Here is a 19919-nt window from a genome sequence, read left to right as displayed (position 1 = left end):
CTTCTAAATCGAGTAACGTTTCTATGGAAACGACAGGATTTTCTTTTGGGATACGACAATCACATTTCCGATCCACTAATCCTTCTTTACTGCATCCCTCACTCCCACACATTGACGAATTCACACGGAAATTGCGTCGCTATGAATAACTATGGGTTCTATGACTTCTCCTTCTAAATCAAGTAATGTTTCTATGGAAACGAAAGGACTTTTTTTTGGGATACGACAATCTCATTTCCAATCCATTAATCCTTCTTTACTGCAACCCTCACTCCCAAACATTGACGAATTCACACGGAAATTGCGACGCTATGAAATACTATGTGTTCTAAGACATTTCCTTCTAAATCGAGTAACGTTTCTATGGAAACGACATTACTTTTTTTTTGGGATACGACAATCTCATTTCCGATCCACTAATCTTTCTTTACTGCATCCCTCACTCCCAAACATTGACGAATTCACACGGATATTGCGTCGCTATGAAATACTATGTGTTCTAAGACATTTCCTTCTAAATCGAGTAACGTTTCTATGGAAACGACAGGATTATCATTTGGGATACGACACTCAAATTTCCGATCCACTAATCCTTCTTTACAGCATTCCTCACTCCCAAACATTGACGAATTCACACGGAAATTGCGTCGCTATGAAATACTATGTGTTCTAAGACAATTCTTTCTAAATCGAGTAACGTTTCTAAGGAAATGACAGGATTTTCTTTTGGGATACGACAATCTTATTTCCAATCCACTAATCCATCTTTACTGCATCCCTCAATCCCACACATTGACGAATTCACACGGAAATTGCGTCGCTATGAAATACGAGTACTATGTGTTCTAAGAGATTTCCTTCTAAATCGAGTAACGTTTCTATGGAAACGAAAGGATTTTCTTTTGGGATACGACAATCACATTTCCGATCCACTAATCCTTCTTTACTGCATCCCTCACTCCCACACATTGACGAATTCACACGGAAATTGCGTCGCTATGAATTACTATGGGTTCTATGACTTCTCCTTCTAAATCAAGTAATGTTTCTATGGAAACGAAAGGACTTTTTTTTGGGATACGACAATCTCATTTCCAATCCATTAATCCTTCTTTACTGCATCCCTCACTCCCAAACATTGACGAATTCACACGGAAATTGCGTCGCTATGAAATACTATGTGTTCTAAGACATTTCCTTCTAAATCGAGTAACGTTTCTATGGAAACGACAGGATTTTCTTTTGGGATACGACAATCTCATTTCCGATCCACTAATCCTTCTTTACTGCATCCCTCACTCCCACACATTGACGAATTCACACGGAAATTGCGTCGCTATGAAATAGGAGTACTATGTGTTCTAAGACATTTCCTTCTAAATCGAGTAACGTTTCTATGGAAACGACAGGATTTTCTTTTGGGATACGACAATCACATTTCCGATCCACTAATCCTTCTTTACTGCATCCCTCACTCCCACACATTGACGAATTCACACGGAAATTGCGTCGCTATGAATAACTATGGGTTCTATGACTTCTCCTTCTAAATCAAGTAATGTTTCTATGGAAACGAAAGGACTTTTTTTTGGGATACGACAATCTCATTTCCAATCCATTAATCCTTCTTTACTGCAACCCTCACTCCCAAACATTGACGAATTCACACGGAAATTGCGACGCTATGAAATACTATGTGTTCTAAGACATTTCCTTCTAAATCGAGTAACGTTTCTATGGAAACGACAGGATTTTCTTTTGGGATACGACAATCTCATTTCCGATCCACTAATCCTTCTTTACTGCACCCCTCACTCCCACACATTGACGAATTCACACGGAAATTCCGTCGCTATGAAATACGAGTACTATGTGTTCTAAGACATTTCCTTCTAAATCGAGTAACGTTTCTATGGATACGACAGGATTTTCTTTTTGGATACGACAATCACATTTCCGATCCACTAATCCTTCTTTACTGCATCCCTAACTCCCAAACATTGACGAATTCACACGGAAATTGCGTCCCTATGAATTACTATGGGTTCTATGACTTCTCCTTCTAAATCGAGTAACGTTTCTATGGAAACGACAGGGTTTTCTTTTGGGATACGACAATCTCATTTCCGATCCACTAATCCTTCTTTACTGCATCCCTCACTCCCACACATTGACGAATTCACACGGAAATTGCGTCGCTATGAAATACGAGTACTATGTGTTCTAAGACATTCCCTTCTAAATCGCGTAACGTTTCTATGGAAACGACAGGATTTTCTTTTGGGATACGACAATCTCATTTCCGATCCACTAATCCTTCTTTACTGCATCCCTCACTCCCACACATTGACGAATTCACACGGAAATTGCGTCGCTATGAAATACGAGTACTATGTGTTCTAAGACATTTCCTTCTAAATCGAGTAACGTTTCTATGGAAACGACAGGATTTTCTTTTGGGATACGACAATCACATTTCCGATCCACTAATCCTTCTTTACTGCATCCCTCACTCCCACACATTGACGAATTCACACGGAAATTGCGTCGCTATGAATAACTATGGGTTCTATGACTTCTCCTTCTAAATCAAGTAATGTTTCTATGGAAACGAAAGGACTTTTTTTTGGGATACGACAATCTCATTTCCAATCCACTAATCCTTCTTTACTGCAACCCTCACTCCCAAACATTGACGAATTCACACGGAAATTGCGACGCTATGAAATACTATGTGTTCTAAGACATTTCCTTCTAAATCGAGTAACGTTTCTATGGAAACGACAGGATTTTCTTTTGGGATACGACAATCTCATTTCCGATCCACTAATCCTTCTTTACTGCACCCCTCACTCCCACACATTGACGAATTCACACGGAAATTCCGTTGCTATGAAATACGAGTACTATGTGTTCTAAGACATTTCCTTCTAAATCGAGTAACGTTTCTATGGATACGACAGGATTTTCTTTTGGGATACGACAATCACATTTCCGATCCACTAATCCTTCTTTACTGCATCCCTAACTCCCAAACATTGACGAATTCACACGGAAATTGCGTCCCTATGAATTACTATGGGTTCTATGACTTCTCCTTCTAAATCGAGTAACGTTTCTATGGAAACGACAGGGTTTTCTTTTGGGATACGACAATCTCATTACCGATCCACTAATTCTTCTTTACTGCATCCCTCACTCACACACATTGACGAATTCACACGGAAATTGCGTCGCTATGAAATACGAGTACTATGTGTTCTAAGACATTCCCTTCTAAATCGAGTAACGTTTCTATGGAAACGACAAGATTTTCTTTTGGGATACGACAATCACATTTCCGATCCACTAATCCTTCTTTACTGCATCCCTCACTCCCAAACGTTGACGAATTCACACGGAAATTGCGTCGCTATGAAATACGAGTACAATGTGTTCTAAGACATTTCCTTCTAAATCGAGTAACGTTTCTATGGAAACGACAGGATTTTCTTTTGGGATACGACAATCACATTTCCGATCCACTAATCCTTTTTTACTGCATCCCTCACTCCCAAACATTGACGAATTCACAAGGAAATTCCGTCGCTATGAAATACGAGTGCTATGTGTTCTAAGACATTTCCCTCTAAATCGAGTAACGTTTCTATGGAAACGACAGGATTTTCTTTTGGGATACGACAATCTCATTTTCGATCCACTAACCCTTCTTTACTGCATCCCTTACTCCCTCACATTGACGAATTCACACGGAAATTCCGTCGCTGTGAAATACGAGTACTATGTGTTCTAAGACATCTCCTTCTAAATCGAGTAACGTTTCTATGGAAACGACAGGATTTTCTTTTGGGATACGACAATCTCATTTCCGATCCACTAATCCGTCTTTACTGCATCCCTTACTCCCTCACATTGACGAATTCACACGGAAATTCCGTCGCTATGAAATACGAGTACTATGTGTTCTAAGACATCTCCTTCTAAATCCAGTAACGTTTCTATGGAAACGACAGGATTTTCTTTTGGGATACGACAATCTCATTTCCGATCCACTAATCCTTCTTTACTGCATCCCTCACTCCCACACATTGACGAATTCACACGAAAATTGCGTCGCTATGAAATACGAGTACTATGTGTTCAAAGACATTTCCTTCTAAATCGAGTAACGTTTCTATGGAAACGACAGGATTTTCTTTTGGGATACGACAATCTCATTTCCGATAAACTAATCCTTCTTTACTGCATCCCTCACTCCCAAACGTTGACGAATTCTCACGGAATTTCCGTCGCTATGAAATACGAATACTATGTGTTCTAAGACATTCCCTTCTAAATCGAGTAACGTTTCTATGGAAATGACAGGATCTTCTTTTGGGATACGACAATCTCATTTCCGATCCACTAATCCTTCTTTACTGCATCCCTTACTCCCTCACATTGACGAATTCACACGGAAATTCCGTCGCTATGAAATACGAGTACTATGTGTTCTAAGACATCTCCTTCTAAATCGAGTAACGTTTCTATGGAAACGACAGGATTTTCTTTTGGGATACGACAGTCTCATTTCCGATCCACTAATCCTTCTTTACTGCATCCCCCACTCCCAAACATTGACGAATTCACACGGAAATTCCGTCGCTATGAAATACGAGTACTATGTGTTCTAAGACATCTCCTTCTAAATCGAGTAACGTTTCAATGGAAACGACAGGATTTTCTTTTGGGATACGACAATCTCATTTCCGATCCACTAATCCTTTTTTACTGCATCCCTTACTCCCAAACATTGACGAATTCACACGGAAATTCCGTCGCTATGAAATACGAGTACTATGTGTTCTAAGACATCTCCTTCTAAATCGAGTAACGTTTCTATGTAAACGACAGGATTTTCTTTTGGGATACGACAAGCTCATTTCCGATCCACTAATCCTTCTTTACTGCATCCCTTACTCCCTCACATTGACGAATTCACACGGAAATTCCGTCGCTATGAAATACGAGTACTATGTGTTCTAAGACATTTCCTTCTAAATCGAGTAACGTTTCTATGGAAACGAAAGGATTTTCTTTTGGGATACGACAATCACATTTCCGATCAACTAATCCTTCTTTACTGCATCCCTCACTCCCAAACATTGACGAATTCACACGGAAATTCCGTCGCTATGAAATACGAGTACTATGTGTTCTAAGACATTTCCTTCTAAATCGAGTAACGTTTCTATGGAAACGACAGGATTTTCTTTTGGGATACGACAATATCATTTCCGATCCACTAATCCTTCTTTACTGCATCCCTTACTCCCTCACATTGACGAATTCACACGGAAATTGCGTCGCTATGAAATACTATGTGTTCTAAGACATTTCCTTCTAAATCGAATAACGTTTCTATGGAAACGACAGGATTTTCTTTTGGGATACGACAATCACATTTCCGATCCACTAATCCTTCTTTACTGCATCCCTCACTCCCAAACATTGACGAATTCACACGGAAATTCCGTCGCTATGAAATACGAGTACTATGTGTTCTACGACATTTCCTTCTAAATCGAGTAACGTTTCTATCTAAACGGCAGGATTTTCTTTTGGGATACGACAATCTCATTTCCGATCCACTAATCCTTCTTTACTGCATCCCTTACTCCCTCACATTGACGAATTCACACGGAAATTCCGTCGCTATGAAATACGAGTACTATGTGTTCTAAGACATTCCCTTCTAAATCGAGTAACGTTTCTATAGAAACGACAGGATCTTCTTTTGGGATACGACAATCTCATTTCCGATCCACTTATCCTTCTTTACTGCATCCCTTACTCCCTCACATTGACGAATTCACACGGAAATTCCGTCGCTATGAAATACGAGTACTATGTGTTCTAAGACATCTCCTTCTAAATCGAGTAACGTTTCTATGGAAACGACAGGATTTTCTTTTGGGATACGACAATCTCATTTCCGATCCACTAATCCTTCTTTACTGCATCCCTCACTCCCAAACATTGACGAATTCACACGGAAATTCCGTCGCTATGAAATACGAGTACTATGTGTTCTAAGACATCTCCTTCTAAATCGAGTAACGTTTCTATGGAAACGACAGGATTTTCTTTTGGGATACGACAATCTCATTTCCGATCCACTAATCCTTCTTTACTGCATCCCTCACTCCCAAACATTGACGAATTCACACAGAAATTCCGTCGCTATGAAATACGAGTACTATGTGTTCTAAGACATCTCCTTCTAAATCGAGTAACGTTTCTATGGAAACGACAGGATTTTCTTTTGGGATACGACAATCTCATTTCCGATCCACTAATCCTTCTTTACTGCATCCCTCACTCCCACACATTGACGAATTCACACGGAAATTCCGTCGCTATGAAATACGAGTACTATGTGTTCTAAGACATTTCCTTCTAAATCGAGTAACGTTTCTATGGAAACGACAGGATTTTCTTTTGGGATACGACAATCTCATTTCCGATCCACTAATCCTTCTTTACTGCATCCCTCACTCCCAAACATTGACGAATTCACACGGAAATTCCGTCGCTATAAAATACGAGTACTATGTGTTCTAAGACATTCCCTTCTAAATCGAGTAACGTTTCTATAGAAACGACAGGATCTTCTTTTGGGATACGACAATCTCATTTCCGATCCACTAATCCTTCTTTACTGCATCCCTTACTCCCTCACATTGACGAATTCACACGGAAATTCCGTCGCTATGAAATACGAGTACTATGTGTTCTAAGACATCTCCTTCTAAATCGAGTAACGTTTCTATGGAAACGACAGGATTTTCTTTTGGGATACGACAATCTCATTTCCGATCCACTAATCCTTCTTTACTGCATCCCTCACTCCCAAACATTGACGAATTCACACGGAAATTCCGTCGCTATGAAATACGAGTACTATGTGTTCTAAGACATTTCCTTCTAAATCGAGTAACGTTTCTATGGAAACGACAGGATATTCTTTTGGGATACGACAATCACATTTCCGATCCACTAATCCTTCTTTACTGCATCCCTTACTCCCTCACATTGACGAATTCACACGGAAATTCCGTCGCTATGAAATACGAGTACTATGTGTTCTAAGACGTTTCCTTCTAAATCGAGTAACGTTTCTATGGAAACGACAGGATTTTCTTTTGGGATACGACAATCTCATTTCCGATCCACTAATCCTTCTTTACTGCATCCCTTACTCCCTCACATTGACGAATTCACACGGAAATACCGTCGCTATGAAATACGAGTACTATGTGTTCTAAGACATCACCTTCTAAATCGAGTAACATTTCTATGGAAACAACAGGATTTTCTTTTGGGATACGACAATCTCATTTCCGATCCACTAATCCTTCTTTACTGCATCCCTTACTCCCTCACATTGACGAATTCACACGGAAATTCCGTCGCTATGAAATACGAGTACTATGTGTTCTAAGACATTTTTTTCTAAATCGAGTAACGTTTCTATGGAAACGACAGGATTTTCTTTTGGGATACGACAATCACATTTCCGATCCACTAATCCTTCTTTACTGCATCCCTCACTCTCAAACATTGACGAATTCACACGGAAATTCCGTCGCTATGAAATTCGAGTACTATGTGTTCTAAGACATTTCCTTCTAAATCGAGTAACGTTTCTATGGAAACGACAGGATTTTCTTTTGGGATACGACAATCTCATTTCCGATCCACTAATCCTTCTTTACTGCATCCCTTACTCCCTCACATTGACGAATTCACACGGAAATTGCGTCGCTATGAAATACTATGTGTTCTAAGACATTTCCTTCTAAATCGAGTAACGTTTCTATGGAAACGACAGGATTTTCTTTTGGGATACGACAATCACATTTCCGATCCACTAATCCTTCTTTACTGCATCCCTCACCCCCAATCATTGACGAATTCACACGGAAATTCCGTCGCTATGAAATACGAGTACTATGTGTTCTAAGACATTTCCTTCTAAATCGAGTAACGTTTCTATGGAAACGACAGGATTTTCTTTTGGGATACGACAATCTCATTTCCGATCCACTAATCCTTCTTTACTGCATCCCTTACTCCCTCACATTGACGAATTCGCACGGAAATTCCGTCGCTATGAAATACGACTACTATGTGTTCTAAGACATCTCCTTCTAAATCGAGTAACGTTTCTATGGAAACGACAGGATTTTCTTTTGGGATACGACAATCTCATTTCCGATCCACTAATCCTTCTTTACTGCATCCCTCACTCCCACACATTGACGAATTCACACGGAAATTGCGTCGCTATGAAATACGAGTACTATGTGTTCTAAGACATTTCCTTCTAAATCGAGTAACGTTTCTATGGAAACGACAGGATTTTCTTTTGGGATACGACAATCACATTTCCGATCCACTAATCCTTCTTTACTGCATTTCTCACTCCCAAACATTGACGAATTCACACGGAAATTCCGTCGCTATGAAATACGAGTACTATGTGTTCTAAGACATTTCCTTCTAAATCGAGTAACGTTTCTATGGAAACGACAGGATTTTCTTTTGGGATACGACAATCACATTTCCGATCCACTAATCCTTCTTTACTGCATCCCTCACTCCCAAACATTGACGAATTCACACGGAAATTCCGTCGCTATGAAATACGAGTACTATGTGTTCTAAGACATCTCCTTCTAAATCGAGTAACGTTTCTATGGAAACGACAGGATTTTCTTTTCGGATACGACAATCTCATTTCCGATCCACTAATCCTTCTTTACTGCATCCCTTACTCCCTCACATTGACGAATTCACACGGAAATTCCGTCGCTATGAAATACGAGTACTATGTGTTCTAAGACATTCCCTTCTAAATCGAGTAACGTTTCTATAGAAACGACAGGATCTTCTTTTGGGATACGACAATCTCATTTCCGATCCACTAATCCTTCTTTACTGCATCCCTTACTCCCTCACATTGACGAATTCACACGGAAATTCCGTCGCTATGAAATACGAGTACTATGTGTTCTAAGACATCTCCTTCTAAATCGAGTAACGTTTCTATGGAAACGACAGGATTTTCTTTTGGGATACGACAATCTCATTTCCGATCCACTAATCCTTCTTTACTGCATCCCTCACTCCCAAACATTGACGAATTCACACGGAAATTCCGTCGCTATGAAATACGAGTACTATGTGTTCTAAGACATCTCCTTCTAAATCGAGTAACGTTTCTATGGAAACGACAGGATTTTCTTTTGGGATACGACAATCTCATTTCCGATCCACTAATCCTTCTTTACTGCATCCCTCACTCCCAAACATTGACGAATTCACACAGAAATTCCGTCGCTATGAAATACGAGTACTATGTGTTCTAAGACATCTCCTTCTAAATCGAGTAACGTTTCTATGGAAACGACAGGATTTTCTTTTGGGATACGACAATCTCATTTCCGATCCACTAATCCTTCTTTACTGCATCCCTCACTCCCACACATTGACGAATTCACACGGAAATTCCGTCGCTATGAAATACGAGTACTATGTGTTCTAAGACATTTCCTTCTAAATCGAGTAACGTTTCTATGGAAACGACAGGATTTTCTTTTGGGATACGACAATCTCATTTCCGATCCACTAATCCTTCTTTACTGCATCCCTCACTCCCAAACATTGACGAATTCACACGGAAATTCCGTCGCTATAAAATACGAGTACTATGTGTTCTAAGACATTCCCTTCTAAATCGAGTAACGTTTCTATAGAAACGACAGGATCTTCTTTTGGGATACGACAATCTCATTTCCGATCCACTAATCCTTCTTTACTGCATCCCTTACTCCCTCACATTGACGAATTCACACGGAAATTCCGTCGCTATGAAATACGAGTACTATGTGTTCTAAGACATCTCCTTCTAAATCGAGTAACGTTTCTATGGAAACGACAGGATTTTCTTTTGGGATACGACAATCTCATTTCCGATCCACTAATCCTTCTTTACTGCATCCCTCACTCCCAAACATTGACGAATTCACACGGAAATTCCGTCGCTATGAAATACGAGTACTATGTGTTCTAAGACATTTCCTTCTAAATCGAGTAACGTTTCTATGGAAACGACAGGATATTCTTTTGGGATACGACAATCACATTTCCGATCCACTAATCCTTCTTTACTGCATCCCTTACTCCCTCACATTGACGAATTCACACGGAAATTCCGTCGCTATGAAATACGAGTACTATGTGTTCTAAGACGTTTCCTTCTAAATCGAGTAACGTTTCTATGGAAACGACAGGATTTTCTTTTGGGATACGACAATCTCATTTCCGATCCACTAATCCTTCTTTACTGCATCCCTTACTCCCTCACATTGACGAATTCACACGGAAATACCGACGCTATGAAATACGAGTACTATGTGTTCTAAGACATCTCCTTCTAAATCGAGTAACATTTCTATGGAAACAACAGGATTTTCTTTTGGGATACGACAATCTCATTTCCGATCCACTAATCCTTCTTTACTGCATCCCTTACTCCCTCACATTGACGAATTCACACGGAAATTCCGTCGCTATGAAATACGAGTACTATGTGTTCTAAGACATTTTTTTCTAAATCGAGTAACGTTTCTATGGAAACGACAGGATTTTCTTTTGGGATACGACAATCACATTTCCGATCCACTAATCCTTCTTTACTGCATCCCTCACTCTCAAACATTGACGAATTCACACGGAAATTCCGTCGCTATGAAATTCGAGTACTATGTGTTCTAAGACATTTCCTTCTAAATCGAGTAACGTTTCTATGGAAACGACAGGATTTTCTTTTGGGATACGACAATCTCATTTCCGATCCACTAATCCTTCTTTACTGCATCCCTTACTCCCTCACATTGACGAATTCACACGGAAATTGCGTCGCTATGAAATACTATGTGTTCTAAGACATTTCCTTCTAAATCGAGTAACGTTTCTATGGAAACGACAGGATTTTCTTTTGGGATACGACAATCACATTTCCGATCCACTAATCCTTCTTTACTGCATCCCTCACTCCCAAACATTGCCGAATTCACACGGAAATTCCGTCGCTATGAAATACGAGTACTATGTGTTCTAAGACATTTCCTTCTAAATCGAGTAACGTTTCTATGGAAACGACAGGATTTTCCTTTGGGATACGACAATCTCATTTCCGATCCACTAATCCTTCTTTACTGCATCCCTTACTCCCTCACATTGACGAATTCGCACGGAAATTCCGTCGCTATGAAATACGACTACTATGTGTTCTAAGACATCTCCTTCTAAATCGAGTAACGTTTCTATGGAAACGACAGGATTTTCTTTTGGGATACGACAATCTCATTTCCGATCCACTAATCCTTCTTTACTGCATCCCTCACTCCCACACATTGACGAATTCACACGGAAATTGCGTCGCTATGAAATACGAGTACTATGTGTTCTAAGACATTTCCTTCTAAATCGAGTAACGTTTCTATGGAAACGACAGGATTTTCTTTTGGGATACGACAATCACATTTCCGATCCACTAATCCTTCTTTACTGCATTTCTCACTCCCAAACATTGACGAATTCACACGGAAATTCCGTCGCTATGAAATACGAGTACTATGTGTTCTAAGACATTTCCTTCTAAATCGAGTAACGTTTCTATGGAAACGACAGGATTTTCTTTTGGGATACGACAATCACATTTCCGATCCACTAATCCTTCTTTACTGCATCCCTCACTCCCAAACATTGACGAATTCACACGGAAATTCCGTCGCTATGAAATACGAGTACTATGTGTTCTAAGACATCTCCTTCTAAATCGAGTAACGTTTCTATGGAAACGACAGGATTATCTTTTGGGATACGACAATCACATTTCCGATCCACTAATCCCTCTTTACCCGCATCCCTCACTCCCAAACATTGACGAATTCACACGGAAATTGCGTCGCTATGAAATACTATGTCTTCTAAGACATTTCTTTCCAAATCGAGTAACGTTTCTATGGAAACGACGAGATTTTCTATTGGGATATGACAATCTCATTTCCGATCCACTAATCCTTCTTTACTGCATCCCTCACTCCCACACATTGACGAATTCACACGGAAATTCCGTCGCTATGAAATACGAGTACTATGTGTTCTAAGACATTTCCTTCTAAATCGAGTAACGTTTCTATGGAAACGACAGGATATTCTTTTGGGATACGACAATCACATTTCCGATCCACTACTCCTTCTTTACTGCATCCCTTACTCCCTCACATTGACGAATTCACACGGAAATTGCGTCGCTATGAAATACTGTGTGTTCTAAGACATTTCCTTCTAAATCGAGTAACGTTTCTATGGAAACGACAGGATTTTCTTTTGAGATACGTTAATCACATTTCCGATCCACTAATCCTTCTTTACTGCATCCCTCACTCCCACACATTGACGAATTCACACGGAAATTCCGTCGCTATGAAATACGAGTACTATGTGTTCTAAGACATTTCCTTCTAAATCGAGTAACGTTTCTATGGAAACGACAGGATTTTCTTTTGGGATACGACAATCTCATTTCCGATCCACTAATCCTTCTTTACTGCATCCCTTACTCCCTCACATTGACGAATCCACACGGAAATTCCGTCGCTATGAAATACGACTACTATGTGTTCTAAGACATCTCCTTCTAAATCGAGTAACGTTTCTATGGAAACGACAGGATTTTCTTTTGTGATACGACAATCTCATTTCCGATCCACTAATCCTTCTTTACTGCATCCCTCACTCCCACACATTGACGAATTCACACGGAAATTGCGTCGCTATGACATACGAGTACTATGTGTTCTAAGACATTTCCTTCTAAATCGAGTAACGTTTCTATGGAAACGACAGGATTTTCTTTTGGGATACGACAATCACATTTCCGATCCACTAATCCTTCTTCACTGCAACCCTCACTCCCACACATTGACGAATTCACACGGATATTCCGTCGCTATGAAATACGAGTACTATGTGTTCTAAGACATTTCCTTCTAAATCGAGTAACGTTTCTATGGAAACGACAGGATTTTCTTTAGGGATACGACAATCACATTTCCGATCCACTAATCCTTCTTTACTGCATCCCTCACTCCCAAACATTGACGAATTCACACGGAAATTGCGTCGCTATGTAATACTATGTGTTCTAAGACATTTCCTTCCAAATCGAGTAACGTTTCTATGGAAACGACAGGATTTTCTTTTGGGATACGACAATCTTATTTCCGATCCACTAATCCTTCTTTACTGCATCCCTCACTCCCACACATTGACGAATTCACACGGAAATTGCGTAGCTATGATATACGAGTACTATGTGTTCTAAGACAATTCCTTCTAAATCGAGTAACGTTTCTATGGAAACGACAGGATTTTCTTTTGGGATACGACAATCACATTTCCGATCCACTAATCCTCCTTTACTGCAACCCTCACTCCCAAACATTGACGAATTCACACAGAAATTGCGTCGCTATGAAATACTGTGTGTTCTAAGACATTTCCTTCTAAATCGAGTAACGTTTCTATGGAAACGACAGGATTTTCTTTTGGGATACGTTAATCACATTTCCGATCCACTAATCCTTCTTTACTGCATCCCTCACTCCCACACATTGACGAATTCACACGGAAATTCCGTCGCTATGAAATACGAGTACTATGTGTTCTAAGACATTTCCTTCTAAATCGAGTAACGTTTCTATGGAAACGACAGGATTTTATTTTAGGGGTACGACAATCACATTTCCGATCCACTAATTCTTCTTTACTGCATCCCTCACTCCCAAACATTGACGAATTCACACGGAAATTGCGTCGCTATGAATTACTATGGGTTCTATGACTTCTCCTTCTAAATCGAGTAACGTTTCTATGCAAACGACAGGATTTTCTTTTGGGATACGACAATCTCATTTCCGATCCACTAATCCCTCTTTACTGCATCCCTCACTCCCACACATTGACGAATTCACACGGAAATTGCATCGCTATGAAATACTATGTGTTCTAAGACATTTCCTTCTAAATCGAGTAACGTTTCTATGGAAACGACAGGATTTACTTTTGGGATACGACAATCACATTTCCGATCCACTAATCCTTCTTTACTGCATCCCTCACTCCCACACATTGACCAATTCATACGGAAATTGCGTCGCTATGAATTACCGTGGGTTCTATGACTTCTGCTTCTAAATCAAGTAACGTTTCTATGGAAACGACAGGACTTTTTTTTGGGATACGACAATCTCATTTCCGATCCACTAAACCTTCTTTACTGCATCCCTCACTCCCAAACATTGACGAATTCACACAGAAATTGCGTCGCTAAGAAATACTATGTGTTCTAAGACATTTCCTTCTAAATCGAGTAACGTTTCTATGGAAACGACAGGATTTTCTTTTGGGATACGACAATCTCATTTCCGATCCACTAATCCTTCTTTACTGCATCCCTCACTCCCACACAGTGACGAATTCACACGGAAATTGCGTCGCTATGAAATACGAGTACTATGTGTTCTAAGACATTTCTTTCTAAATCGAGTAACGTTTCTATGGAAACGACAGGATTTTATTTTAGGGGTACGACAATCACATTTCCGATCCACTAATTCTTCTTTACTGCATCCCTCACTCCCAAACATTGACGAATTCACACGGAAATTGCATCGCTATGAAATACTATGTGTTCTAAGACATTTCCTTCTAAATCGAGTAACGTTTCTATGGAAACGACAGGATTTTATTTTAGGGGTACGACAATCACATTTCCGATCCACTAATTCTTCTTTACTGCATCCCTCACTCCCAAACATTGACGAATTCACACGGAAATTGCGTCGCTATGAATTACTATGGGTTCTATGACTTCTCCTTCTAAATCGAGTAACGTTTCTATGGAAACGACAGGATTTTCTTTTGGGATACGACAATCTCATTTCCGATCCACTAATCCTTCTTTACTGCATCCCTCACTCCCACACATTGACGAATTCACACGGAAATTGCGTCGCTATGAAATACGAGTACTATGTGTTCTAAGACATTTCCTTCTAAATCGAGTAACGCTTCTATGGAAACGACAGGATTTTCTTTTGGGATACGACAATCACATTTCCGATCCACTAATCCTTCTTTACTGCATCCCTCACTCCCAAACATTGACGAATTCACACGGAAATTCCGTCGCTATGAAATTCGAGTACTATGTGTTCTAAGACATTTCCTTCTAAATCAAGTAACGTTTCTATGGAAACGACAGGATTTTCTTTTGGGATACGACAATCTCATTTCCGATCCACTAATCCTTCTTTACTGCATCCCTTACTCCCTCACATTGACGAATTCACACGGAAATTGCGTCGCTATGAAATACTATGTGTTCTAAGACATTTCCTTCTAAATCGAGTAACGTTTCTATGGAAACGACAGGATTTTCTTTTGGGATACGACAATCACATTTCCGATCCACTAATCCTTCTTTACTGCATCCCTCACTCCCAAACATTGACGAATTCACACGGAAATTCCGTCGCTATGAAATACGAGTACTATGTGTTCTAAGACATTTCCTTCTAAATCGAGTAACGTTTCTATGGAAACGACAGGATTTTCTTTTGGGATACGACAATCTCATTTCCGATCCACTAATACTTCTTTACTGCATCCCTTACTCCCTCACATTGACGAATTCACACGGAAATTCCGTCGCTATGAAATACGACTACTATGTGTTCTAAGACATCTCCTTCTAAATCGAGTAACGTTTCTATTGAAACGACAGGATTTTCTTTTGGGATACGACAATCTCATTTCCGATCCACTAATCCTTCTTTACTGCACCCCTCACTCCCACACATTGACGAATTCACACGGAAATTGCGTCGCTATGAAATACGAGTACTATGTGTTCTAAGACATTTCCTTCTAAATCGAGTAACGTTTCTATGGAAACGACAGGATTTTCTTTTAGGATACGACAATCACATTTCCGATCCACTAATCCCTCTTTACTGCATTTCTCACTCCCAAACATTGACGAATTCACACGGAAATTCCGTCGCTAAGAAATACGAGTACTGTGTGTTCTAAGACATTTCCTTCTAAATCGAGTAACGTTTCTATGGAAACGACAGGATTTTCTTTTGGGATACGACAATCACATTTCCGATCCACTAATCCTTCTTTACTGCATCCCTCACTCCCAAACATTGACGAATTCACACGGAAATTCCGTCGCTATGAAATACGAGTACAATGTGTTCTAAGACATCTCCTTCTAAATCGAGTAACGTTTCTATGGAAACGACAGGATTATCTTTTGGGATACGACAATCACATTTCCGATCCACTAATCCCTCTTTACCCGCATCCCTCACTCCCAAACATTGACGAATTCACACGGAAATTGCGTCGCTATGAAATACTATGTCTTCTAAGACATTTCTTTCCAAATCGAGTAACGTTTCTATGGAAACGACGAGATTTTCTTTTGGGATATGACAATCTCATTTCCGATCCACTAATCCTTCTTTACTGCATCCCTCACTCCCACACATTGACGAATTCACACGGAAATTGCGTCGCTATGAAATACGAGTACTATGTGTTCTAAGACATTTCTTTCTAAATCGAGTAACGTTTCTATGGAAACGACAGGATTTTCTTTTGGGATACGACAATCACATTTCCGATCCACTAATCCTTCTTTACTGCATCCCTTACTCCCTCACATTGACGAAATCATACGGAAATTCCGTCGCTATGAAATACGAGTTCTATGTGTTCTAAGACATTCCCTTCTAAATCGAATAACGTTTCCATGGAAACGACAGGATTTTCTTTTGGAATACGAAAAGCTCATTTCCGATCCACTAATCCTTTTTTACTGCATCCCTCACTCCCAAACATTGACGAATTCACACGGAAATTCCGTCGCTATGAAATACGAGTACTATGTGTTCTAAGACATTTCCTTCTAAATCGAGTAACGTTTCTATGGAAACGACAGGATATTCTTTTGGGATACGACAATCACATTTCCGATCCACTAATCCTTCTTTACTGCATCCCTTACTCCCTCACATTGACGAATTCACACGGAAATTGCGTCGCTATGAAATACTGTGTGTTCTAAGACATTTCCTTCTAAATCGAGTAACGTTTCTATGGAAACGACAGGATTTTCTTTTGGGATACGTTAATCACATTTCCGATCCACTAATCCTTCTTTACTGCATCCCTCACTCCCACACATTGACGAATTCACACGGAAATTCCGTCGCTATGAAATACGAGTACTATGTGTTCTAAGACATTTCCTTCTAAATCGAGTAACGTTTCTATGGAAACGACAGGATTTTCTTTTGGGATACGACAATCTCATTTCCGATCCACTAATCCTTCTTTACTGCATCCCTTACTCCCTCACATTGACGAATCCACACGGAAATTCCGTCGCTATGAAATACGACTACTATGTGTTCTAAGACATCTCCTTCTAAATCGAGTAACGTTTCTATGGAAACGACAGGATTTTCTTTTGTGATACGACAATCTCATTTCCGATCCACTAATCCTTCTTTACTGCATCCCTCACTCCCACACATTGACGAATTCACACGGAAATTGCGTCGCTATGACATACGAGTACTATGTGTTCTAAGACATTTCCTTCTAAATCGAGTAACGTTTCTATGGAAACGACAGGATTTTCTTTTGGGATACGACAATCACATTTCCGATCCACTAATCCTTCTTTACTGCATTTCTCACTCCCAAACATTGACGAATTCACACGGAAATTCCGTCGCTATGAAATACGAGTACTATGTGTTCTAAGACATTTCCTTCTAAATCGAGTAACGTTTCTATGGAAACGACAGGATTTTCTTTTGGGATACGACAATCACATTTCCGATCCACTAATCCTTCTTTACTGCATCCCTCACTCCCAAACATTGACGAATTCACACGGAAATTCCGTCGCTATGAAATACGAGTACTATGTGTTCTAAGACATCTCCTTCTAAATCGAGTAACGTTTCTATGGAAACGACAGGATTATCTTTTGGGATACGACAATCACATTTCCGATCCACTAATCCTTCTTTACCCGCATCCCTCACTCCCAAACATTGACGAATTCACACGGAAATTGCGTCGCTATGAAATACTATGTCTTCTAAGACATTTCTTTCTAAATCGAGTAACGTTTCTATGGAAACGACGAGATTTTCTTTTGGGATATGACAATCTCATTTCCGATCCACTAATCCTTCTTTACTGCATCCCTCACTCCCACACATTGACGAATTCACACGGAAATTGCGTCGCTATGAAATACGAGTACTATGTGTTCTAAGACATTTCTTTTTAAATCGAGTAACGTTTCTATGGAAACGACAGGATTTTCTTTTGGGATACGACAATCACATTTCCGATCCACTAATCCTTCTTTACCCGCATCCCTCACTCCCAAACATTGACGAATTCACACGGAAATTGCGTCGCTATGAATTACTATGGGTTCTATGACTTTTCCTTCTATATAAAGTAACGTTTCTATGGAATCGACAGGACTTTTTTTTGGGATACGACAATCTCATTTCCGATCCACTAATCCTTCTATACTGCATCTTTCACTATCAAACATTGACGAATTCACACGGAAATTGCGTCGCTATGAAATACTATGTGTTCTAAGACATTTCCCTCTAAATCGAGTATCGTTTCTATGGAAACGACAGGATTTTCTTTTGGGATACGACAATCACATTTCCGATCCACTAATCCTTCTTCACTGCAACCCTCACTCCCACACATTGACGAATTCACACGGATATTCCGTCGCTATGAAATACGAGTACTATGTGTTCTAAGACATTTCCTTCTAAATCGAGTAACGTTTCTATGGAAACGACAGGATTTTCTTTAGGGATACGACAATCACATTTCCGATCCACTAATCCTTCTTTACTGCATCCCTCACTCCCAAACATTGACGAATTCACACGGAAATTGCGTCGCTATGAAATACTATGTGTTCTAAGACATTTCCTCCAAATCGAGTAACGTTTCTATGGAAACGACAGGATTTTCTTTTGGGATACGACAATCTTATTTCCGATCCACTAATCCTTCTTTACTGCATCCCTCACTCCCACACATTGACGAATTCACACGGAAATTGCGTAGCTATGATATACGAGTACTATGTGTTCTAAGACAATTCCTTCTAAATCGAGTAACGTTTCTATGGAAACGACAGGATTTTCTTTTGGGATACGACAATCACATTTCCGATCCACTAATCCTCCTTTACTGCAACCCTCACTCCCAAACATTGACGAATTCACACAGAAATTGCGTCGCTATGAAATACTGTGTGTTCTAAGACATTTCCTTCTAAATCGAGTAACGTTTCTATGGAAACGACAGGATTTTCTTTTGGGATACGTTAATCACATTTCCGATCCACTAATCCTTCTTTACTGCATCCCTCACTCCCACACATTGACGAATTCACACGGAAATTCCGTCGCTATGAAATACGAGTACTATGTGTTCTAAGACATTTCCTTCTAAATCGAGTAACGTTTCTATGGAAACGACTGGATTTACTTTTGGGATACGACAATCACATTTCCGATCCACTAATCCTTCTTTACTGCATCCCTCACTCCCACACATTGACCAATTCATACGGAAATTGCGTCGCTATGAATTACTGTGGGTTCTATGACTTCTCCTTCTAAATCAAGTAACGTTGCTATGGAAACGACAGGACTTTTTTTTGGGAT

This window comes from Schistocerca americana, chromosome 7, assembly GCF_021461395.2.
Source record: "Schistocerca americana isolate TAMUIC-IGC-003095 chromosome 7, iqSchAmer2.1, whole genome shotgun sequence".
In the NCBI taxonomy this organism is placed as follows: domain Eukaryota; kingdom Metazoa; phylum Arthropoda; class Insecta; order Orthoptera; family Acrididae; genus Schistocerca; species Schistocerca americana.
The sequence above is the reverse complement of the archived record's forward strand: the minus strand, read 5'-3'. Positions refer to the sequence as shown.